Below are 9,190 nucleotides of genomic sequence, written 5' to 3'. Positions count from 1 at the left end.
CCGGGCATCCTGGACTAGAAAGCAATAGATTTCTTGCTCTGCCACAAATTCCCCCAGCTGTGAGCCTTCCAACCTTCTAAATATTCCTTTATATGTGGTTCAGAGTTCTGGGACCATCCCCTGAGGAGCCTGCTTGGTTGGGTATTCTGTGTTATTGTTGGCGGAGCTCTCCACTACACGTCCACCCAATCCGCCATCTTGTTTGTTCCCTTCGTTATCTTTTAATCCTATTTTTCCACAAGCTTTTTGAAATCCCCTCATACAGGAGGATTCTAGAAAATGAGTTTCTTCTTTTACCAATTGGATTGTACAAAGACATCAAATACAAATTTAATTCTTTTCTAGTTGCACATGATATTCAGTTATTAGCAGCGTAATGGAGTACTGTTTAGTCTTGGTGAACCTTAGGAGATGGCTACTCTCTGGCTTTGTGGAGGAGACAAAAATGACTAAGTTGATTCTCTACCCACTAGGCACTAACTAGCACACATGCACAATTATAATACAAGAGTGACAGCCTAAACACAAAGAATTGTTTTGGGAGATTACTGGGTAGGTCAATAATCAAGGCAAAGTTTGGAAGTAAGGAGGTTGGGGTATAGTTACGGAACAGCTAAAGAAACCTAGGAATATTTGTAGACTTGAACGGTATGTAGAACCAATATAAGAGAGTCAGGTCATTCATTGTCCATAGAAACTCTGCTCTAGGCAGAGTTAAAGAAATTTAAAAAATTTTAGAACAGTCCAGAGATAAATGGTAGGCTAACTACCTTTGCTGTTATTTGTATGTATATATGAGTATAAATACTAGGGGGCATCAAAAAGTCTGTGGAAAACTCTCCTGGTTACCGGGGTAAGCTGTGAAGGATTTGCATGTATGTCAAACTCCGTGGAACCATGGTGTCTCTTTTTCTTGCCCCTGTTGACATCACCAAGGCAGGAACTGATAAAGAGAGAACAGAGACAGAGCACCTGTCTTCTTTTATTGGTGTCATTCATTGCTATTGGAGACTTTCTAAAGAGTACTTTGAGATCCAAGAACATGGACAAGATTCTTTTAAGGAGCAGACGCGATGCCTCCCTTATGGTAAACAATGATGGTACAACTATTCTAAAAATCACTGGTGTTGACAACCCAGCAGCTAAAGTTTTAGTTGATATGTCAAGGGTTCAAGATGAAGAAGCTGGTGATGGCACTACCTCTATTATTGTTTTAGTGGCAGAATTGTTAAGGGAAGCAGGAACCTTAATTGCCAAGAAGATTCATCTACAAACCATCATTAGTGGTTGGAGAGAAGCCATAAAGACAGCAAGGGAAGCTGTGTTGAATTCTGCAGTTGATTATGGTTCTGATGAAATTAAATTCTGTCAAGATTTAATGAACAACATTATGCTCAAAACTTCTTACTCATCACAAGAATCACTTTATAGTTAGATGAAGAAATTGTTCTCAGATTGAAAGACTCTCGTAATCTGGAGGCAATTCATGTCATCAAGAAATTAGAGAGAAGTCTGGCAGATTCCTATTTAGATGAAGGCTTTCTGTTAGATTAAAAAATTTGAATACATCAACCAAAGGTAATTTAAAATACTAAATTTCTTATTGCAAATACTAGAATGGATCCTGACAAAATAAAGATTTTTGGTTAGAGGATAAGAGTTGATTTATAAAAGTTGCAGAAATAGAACATGCAGAAAAGGAAAAAATGAAGGAGAAAGTTGAATATATTCTTAAGCATGGAATCAGTTGCTTTATTAACAGGTAATTAATTTATAATTACCCAGAATAGTTTTTTGGTGCTGCTGGTGTCCTGGTTATATTGAGCACGCTGATTTTGCAGGTTTGGAATGCCTGTCACTTGTCACAGGTGGTGAAATTGCTTCTACTTTTTGATCACCCAGAATTGATAAAACTTGAAAGCTGCAAACATAATGAGGAAGTCATGATCGGAGAAGACAAACTCATTCACTTGTCTGGGGTAGCCATTGGTGAGACTTGCACCACTGTTTTGCATGGTGCTACTCTACAAGTCTTAGATGAAGCAGAAAGATCTCTGAATGATGCTCTTTGTGTTCTTGCTCAAACTGAGGATTCTAGAAGACTTTATGGAGGAGGCTGTTCTGAGATGCTGATGGCTCGTTGCTGTTACACAACGTGCCAATAGAACACCTGGCAAAGAAGCTGTTGCAATGGAGTCTTAGGCTGAAGCTCTGAGAATGTTGCCAATCATCATAGCTGACAAGGCAGACTATGGCAGTGCAGATCTAGTGGCACAGCTATGAGCTACCCACAGTGAAGGCAATACAACAGCTGGACTGGATATACAAGAAGGTACAATTGGAGATATGGCAGTACTAGGTACTACAGAAAGCTTCTAAGTGAAGCAATAAGTTCTTTGAGAGCAGCTGAAGCAGCAGAGGTGATTGTTATCAAAGAAACACCAAGGAAATGTGTTCTTGATCACCACCCCTGTTAAGTGTCCCCATAGGCTATTGAGTTATGGACTAGTTCATAGCAAAGTTATGTTTCGAAAAAGTTCAACCTCTTAAAGACTATGGAATCAAAGTAATCTTTTTGTTGTTGTTTGTTTAAGTTTTTTACTGAAGATTCAGTGAAAGTTTACAGGGCAGATCATCAGTTTTACATTCAAGAAACCATACACCTTGTTTCATTACAATGATTATAATCCCCTCCATGTACTATCAGTTAACATTATTTCGCTCTATTCACTTTAGCTTTTATTTTTTTTTTTTAAACACTCAGACATATATAACAATTTACACCACCAAAGGGCACATTCTGCAAGTTTGCCTCCTGGCCGCCAGCTCTCGGTCCCTCTCTTCCCATGAATCTAGAGTCCTTAGCTGCTCCCTCTCTCCATATCCCCGTCTCTGCCTCCATTTCTGGTGTTGCTGCTTCTCTGGATAAGGTATCGCCTTCTGCTTGTGCTCATCTCCCTTGATGGTCCTAGGACCCTTTGTTTCTGGTCTGTAAGATTAACTACTCTCCCGTTTTCGTTACAAAACATCTACCTTTACAATTGTGATAGTAGCAATTAGTCATGATAACAATTATTTACTATTGAATCATAAGAATCTTATCCCCATCTCTTTTAACCAGACCAATCTAGACAAGATGAAAACTATTCAGTGGGGATCCTTTCTTCCCCCACACAGTATTAAACTAAACTCTCCCTGGAAACCTTGTAAGCCAGTCATTTCCTGCTTTACAGCCCTCATTTTAGGTAGCCAATGTCTAAGTTGCCCATCCCTGTTTACCCTGTGTACAGATGGGATAGCATTGATACTTGATGTGAAGTAGCCTTCCCTCCCAGTTGATATTTTGAGTTACTACCTCCATGTGTATAGGTCAAGCTCATCAAATTGTAGCAATTTACCCTCATTTCCTTTATCAAAAATTGTTGTGTGTTTTTTTTTTTTTTTATCTTCCTCTAGTCAAGTTCTGATTATCAAGCCATTAAGGCTAGGTTGGATGGGTCAAAGTAATCTCTTGCTGTTACATTCTTCTTAAGACTGGACATTTAACTGAACTTCTATTTTCACATGAATCTATTTGCCATTTAATTTTTCATATAAGTTGATTAATTTAAAAGTTCATTTCTTATACTGAAACATCAACCATAAAAACCCTATGGAGTCCAGTTCTATTTGAACTCATATGGGGTTGTCCCACAGACCCTATAATCTAACAATTGCAATTTTATGTGGATACTCTTGGACAGTGATTCTCAGTGTGGTCCTTGGACCAACAGCTTCAGATCACCTGGGAACTTTTTAGAAATGTCAAATTTCTGGACACCACTCAAACCTACTCAGCAAACTCATGGGTAGGGCCTAGCAATCTTTTAACAAGCCTCTAGATGATTCTGATGCATGTTGAAGATTGTAGCACTGTGATAGGCATTGGACTGCTAACCACAAGGTTCAAACTCATCAGCTGTTCCATGGGAGAAAGATGAGGTTGTCTGCTCCCATAAACATTTACAGTTTCAGAAACCCTGTATATAGGCCTCAATATGAGTCGAAAATGACTTGATGGCAGTGGGTTTAGTTTTGGGCCCTAGAGAAATAGGAATGTGTTTCTACCAAGATACATGAAGGAGGATGTTTTAAACAGCATTGTTTATATAGCCAAACAATAACCACAAGTCAAATGTCCATCAACATAATATTGAATAAATAAGTTATGAAATAGTTATATAATATAATGAAAGCAGTAAAAGTAAGTGAATCACAACTAAACAAAATAGTATGGAAGGCTCAAATATAATAATTATATTATATATATAATATTTAAAATACATTTTTGTTGCATATATTTTTACATTTATATTGTGGTGAAATAGAAGTACATTTTTATTGTGAGATACATATAGAGAAAGATACTTATCAAACTGTACATATTTAGTTTAAGAGCCTAAAACCATGCCTCCAGTCCTAATCTTTCAGGCTGGCATAACTAGTTCCTGCCTCATGTGTGCTCAGCATGATAGATCTCATTATTTATAATGACTACAAGAGTGCATCATAACATATATATATCCTATGTATTTAACCACTTACTTCTTGATGAGATTTTCAAAAATATTACTTTAGCTGTATAGGTAGACTAAAAATAAGGTTAGAGGCCATTTTTATCTTCTATAACTGTGCCTGCTATTCAAGATTTATTTAATTGACTTGACTTTCAGTTCAACTTTCATATAAGATGAAAAGAATGCCCTGGCCAGTTTTATTCATCTTTGTTATTACATAAATTGAGTCCTTTCAATTTTATTTACAGTGAAACAAAATTTCTCTTTACAGGATCCAATCATCTCTGGGTTCGATGACAAAATAAATGTTCTAGACATGGAAAATGAGGCATTGGATTCTGGGTAGAGTGATTCTCTCAGGTCAGTGGATCTACTTCTGTGACATAGCTTCTCAGTTTCAAAGCTACAACAGCTAAAAAATGTGTCAAACCTTGGACTTATATATCTCACAATTTCTGAGAGTACCTACTTAAAATATCCAAGTTTTCTTAGATTTACTCGACTGTGTATTCTGATCTATACTCAGCTCTCTAAGAAGTGATTAGCTACAGAGAAGGTAAGTCAAAAAGCATTGCTGCTAGGGTTCCAGTTCATACATGCACAGCTTTATTCCAAACCAAACATGTTTAAACAGATCTCTGCAATCTGTGGATGGCTTCAGACAAGTTCTCTCAGTAAAACACTTGTCTTAGTCTTGTTAGGGACTCTTCAAAAGAAGATCCAACCAAAACAGTGGCTTCTGAGGGGGTTTGCTGGGCTGGTTCAGTTTAAGGCAGAGAAATCAACCCAGAAGGTAATGATGACTGGTTTTTTTTTTTTTTTTTGAGGGGGCAGGATTAGGGGTCATCTTGATAGATTTTTCTCAAAGGATACAGGATAATCACAAGGACTTACTAGGAAGATGTTTTTAGAAAACTGAAAACTGCATTGGTGAGAAAATGCCCGCAAATTTGCTCCAAGGAATTTTTTTCATCACGACAATGCACCTGCTCATTCTTCAAGAGTAACAAGGACTGTAGTAGAAGAATTTTATTAGGAATCCTTACCCCATCCACCCTATAGCCCTAATTTTGCCCCTTCAGACTTTTTGTTCCCCAAACTCAAAGAACATTGAAAAGGAACCCGATTTGCATCTTGAGAGTGCCAAGACTGCTGCTTTGAAGTGGTAGAAATTGAAGAGAGAATTCTTCAGGGAAGGGTTAGAAAGACGGAAACACTGCTTGTAGAAGTGTCTAAACTTAAGAGGAAACAACAACACTAGTAAGGTATGCTGAACATGGAATGGTCAATTATTCAAAGTCAAAAGGACATTTACCTAAGGACAAAGTTATAAAGGGATGGAAAGGAGGTGGAATGGAAATAGGAACCACTGGGAGAAAATGTCATTACTGCTGTTTCATGGAGAAGATTGCAATCATTGAGATGAAATAAAGTATATAATTTGTTAAATGTAAAACAAATGATCTTATCTGTAAACCTTCACTGAATTCATAATATAAATTAAAAATACAATGGTGGAGGGGATTGCAATCACTGTAATAAAATAAAGTATATGATTTGTTAACTTTATAATTGATGTGCTCCATAACCTTCACTCAGTTCACAATAAAAAGTTAAAAACAAAAAAAGTGTTGAGAAACAATAACTTTATATCTTAATTTTGATAAAGGTTTCTATGACACTGTAGCCATACCCTTTGACTTAACCTCCTATTGTATAAAAAAGGCAACTTAGAAATTCTGCACCTTTAAGTCTATCTTAGTTTCCTAGTGTTTCTGTAACAAAAGTAACAAAGTGGATGGCTTTAAAGAACACAATGCATTTCCCCACAGTTTTGGAGATTAGGAGTCCTAATTCAGGGTTTGGCAGGGCGTGGTTCTGTCCACTCTAGAAACATTTCATTTTTATCTCTTTCCACTTTTGGCAGCCCCTGGTTTTTCTTGGTATTCCTTGGCTTTTTGATGGATCCTCACATGGCATCTTTTCCTGTGTGTGTTACTTTCTGGGTTCATTATCCTGGATTAGGTTTAGAAGCTACTCTACTCTGATATGACCTCATTAACATAACAAAAACAGTAACCAAATGCCCTTTAGTTGATTCTGACTCAAGGTGACCCCATGTGAACTGTGTTCTCTAAGGTTTTCAATGGCGGATTTAAAAAAAAATCACCAGGTCTTTCTTCCAGTGTACCTCTGGGTGGGTTCAAACCTCCAACCCTTCAGTTAGCAGCCCAGCATGTTAAACATTTGCACCACCCAAGGACTCCTAACATAGTGAAAGAAAACCCTTATTTCCAAACAGTCACATATACAGGTTCTACACAGCTTTCAAGGAGCTCTGGTAGCATAGTGGTTACGAATTGGGCTGCTAACCTCAAGGTTGGCAATTCAAAACTACCAGGTTAAGTATTTAACAACAACAACAACAATTCAGTATCCAACACTCCACGCTTTGGGCCTCCAACATTCATATCCTTTCCATTTTGAAATACATTGATCCCATTCCAGCATCTACAAATACAAAATCTTATCTTTGGAATCATCTAATTAGATATGGATGAGACTCAGAAAAATTCCTCTCTACCTGTGGATCTATGAAACCTGGAATATACATTATATGTTTCCAGAGTACCATGGTGAAATAAGAATGTTGTTATGTGCTGTGGAATCGGTTCCTACTCATAGCCACCCTGTACAGGGTTTCTGAGGCTGTAAATCTTTACGGGAGTAGAAAGCCTCATCTTTCTCCCGAAAATAATAATTGGAAAATTATTAAGCCAATAGACTACTATTGTTGTTGTTGTTGTTAAGTGCCGTTGAGTTGGTTCCGACCCGTAGCGACCCTGTACAGGGTTTCCGAAGCTGTAAATCTTTACAGGAGCAGAATGCCTCATCTTTCTCCCGCGGAGCGGCTGGTAGTTTCAGATTGCTGGCCGTAAGGTTCGCAGCCGGATTCGTAATCACTACACTACCAGAGCTATAGACATTCTCATTCAAAAAGGAAGAAATTGGAGAAAAAGGTGGGGCTATGGATGCCAAGCAAGTCTGAAACCCAGCTTGACAAATCTCATTGCTTCTATAACAAAAATATCCCAAGTGAATGGCTTTAACAAATTTATGTTCTCAAAGTTTAGTGACTTGATGTCTGAATTCAGAGCACTGGCTTTAGGGAAAGACTTTCTCTTTGTTGGCTCTGGTGGAAAGTCCTTATCTCTTTTCAACATCTGTGGGCCCAGTTTTCCTTCAAGATCACTCTGGGACTAGGCAATTCATAGTGAACGGATCCCAGTTCATTTTTCTTGGTGGTAGTCAAGTTCCTCTGATACAGTCTTGTTCCTTAAATCTCCTTTATATCTCAAAAGAGATTGACTCAAAATACAATTTAACCCTGTGCAGATTGCATTGTGCCTCATTGATAAAAATGCCTCCAATCCAGTCTCATTAACATCACAGAGGTTAGGATTTGCAGCAGGATAATTACAGCAGATCACAACATGGAAGATCATCACATAATACTGGGTGGGAATCATGGACTAGGCAATTTGACACATATTTTGGAGGTGTGAGAAATAGCTGTTGGGGTGATCCGTCTTCAGAATCAAGGAAATCTTGAGGCTAACAGGTTGGCAAGACAAAAGGGAACTCTGAGGAGAGGAAGACTAGTTTGACCTACTGTTGTTGTTGTTGTTGTTGTCAGGTGCCATCGAGTCGGAACCAACTCATAGTGATCCCATGCACAGCAGAATGAAACAATGTCCGATCCTGGGACAACCCCACCACCACTGCCACACTTGTTGCCATCAATGATGCCACCTGGCTATGTGTCTATTGGATTGGGTGTTCGATTTTGCAAAATCTAATAAAAAAAACCTCACTCTTGATAAAATGAGTACTTGAGTACTTGATAAAATGGATTATTTGAGCGTTTGTCAATATAGACAAAGTTTCTCACAATTCAATTGTGACACAGGGGGACAAAATTCAATTACTAACAATTTTCTGCTCTTTAGGCACGTCTGGGCTATGGCCCTGCCACTGGGTATTGGCTCCACCTAGATTCTGGCCAACGACCCCTCATCCCTGGCTTTCCAAAGCTGAATGAGCTCCACTTTCCTGTTTCCAGACACACTGTGTGGGAAATATATATATATATATATATATATTATAATCCTATTTATTGTATTTGAGTAACCTTTCTTTTTTTTCTTTACTTCCTGAAGTAAAGACTTCATGATCGCTTTCTTTTTCTTTTAACTACTTCCTGAAGTGAGTAAAGAATTCATGATCACTCTCTTTTTAACTACTTCCTGCAGTGAATGAAGAATTTACAATCACTCTTTTTTCCTTTTCCTAAAGTAGGAATGTGTGCCTTAAAAATCTGAACTAGCCAACCCAGTAAGGGAAAAGATTGTATGGTCAAAACCCTAGCCAATGGGGTGAGACACAGCCTTGAGACTCGTGTCAGGGATTAAAAATCCAAGTGGACAGCTCACTTGGTATGCTCCCTGGCCTATTGCTGTATGTATGGCTATGTGCACATACCCTCCTACAGGAGTAAATTTTGCTTTTCCAAATTAATTTAGTCTCACTGAGTGTCTTTTACGTGACATCAGAATTCATTTCTAACAACTGGA

At 38.1% G+C, this 9,190-nt stretch overlaps 1 pseudogene; it reads left to right on the top strand.

The window, feature by feature from the left end:
- The first annotated feature begins 897 nt into the window (after positions 1-897).
- Positions 898-2,477, top strand: LOC102812974 (annotated as a pseudogene).
- Positions 2,478-9,190: the final 6,713 nt, after the last annotated feature.

The sequence above is a fragment of the Chrysochloris asiatica genome, unplaced genomic scaffold (genome assembly GCF_000296735.1).
Source record: "Chrysochloris asiatica unplaced genomic scaffold, ChrAsi1.0 scaffold00016, whole genome shotgun sequence".
In the NCBI taxonomy this organism is placed as follows: Eukaryota; Metazoa; Chordata; class Mammalia; order Afrosoricida; family Chrysochloridae; genus Chrysochloris; species Chrysochloris asiatica.
This window is presented reverse-complemented; position numbering and strand designations above follow the sequence as displayed.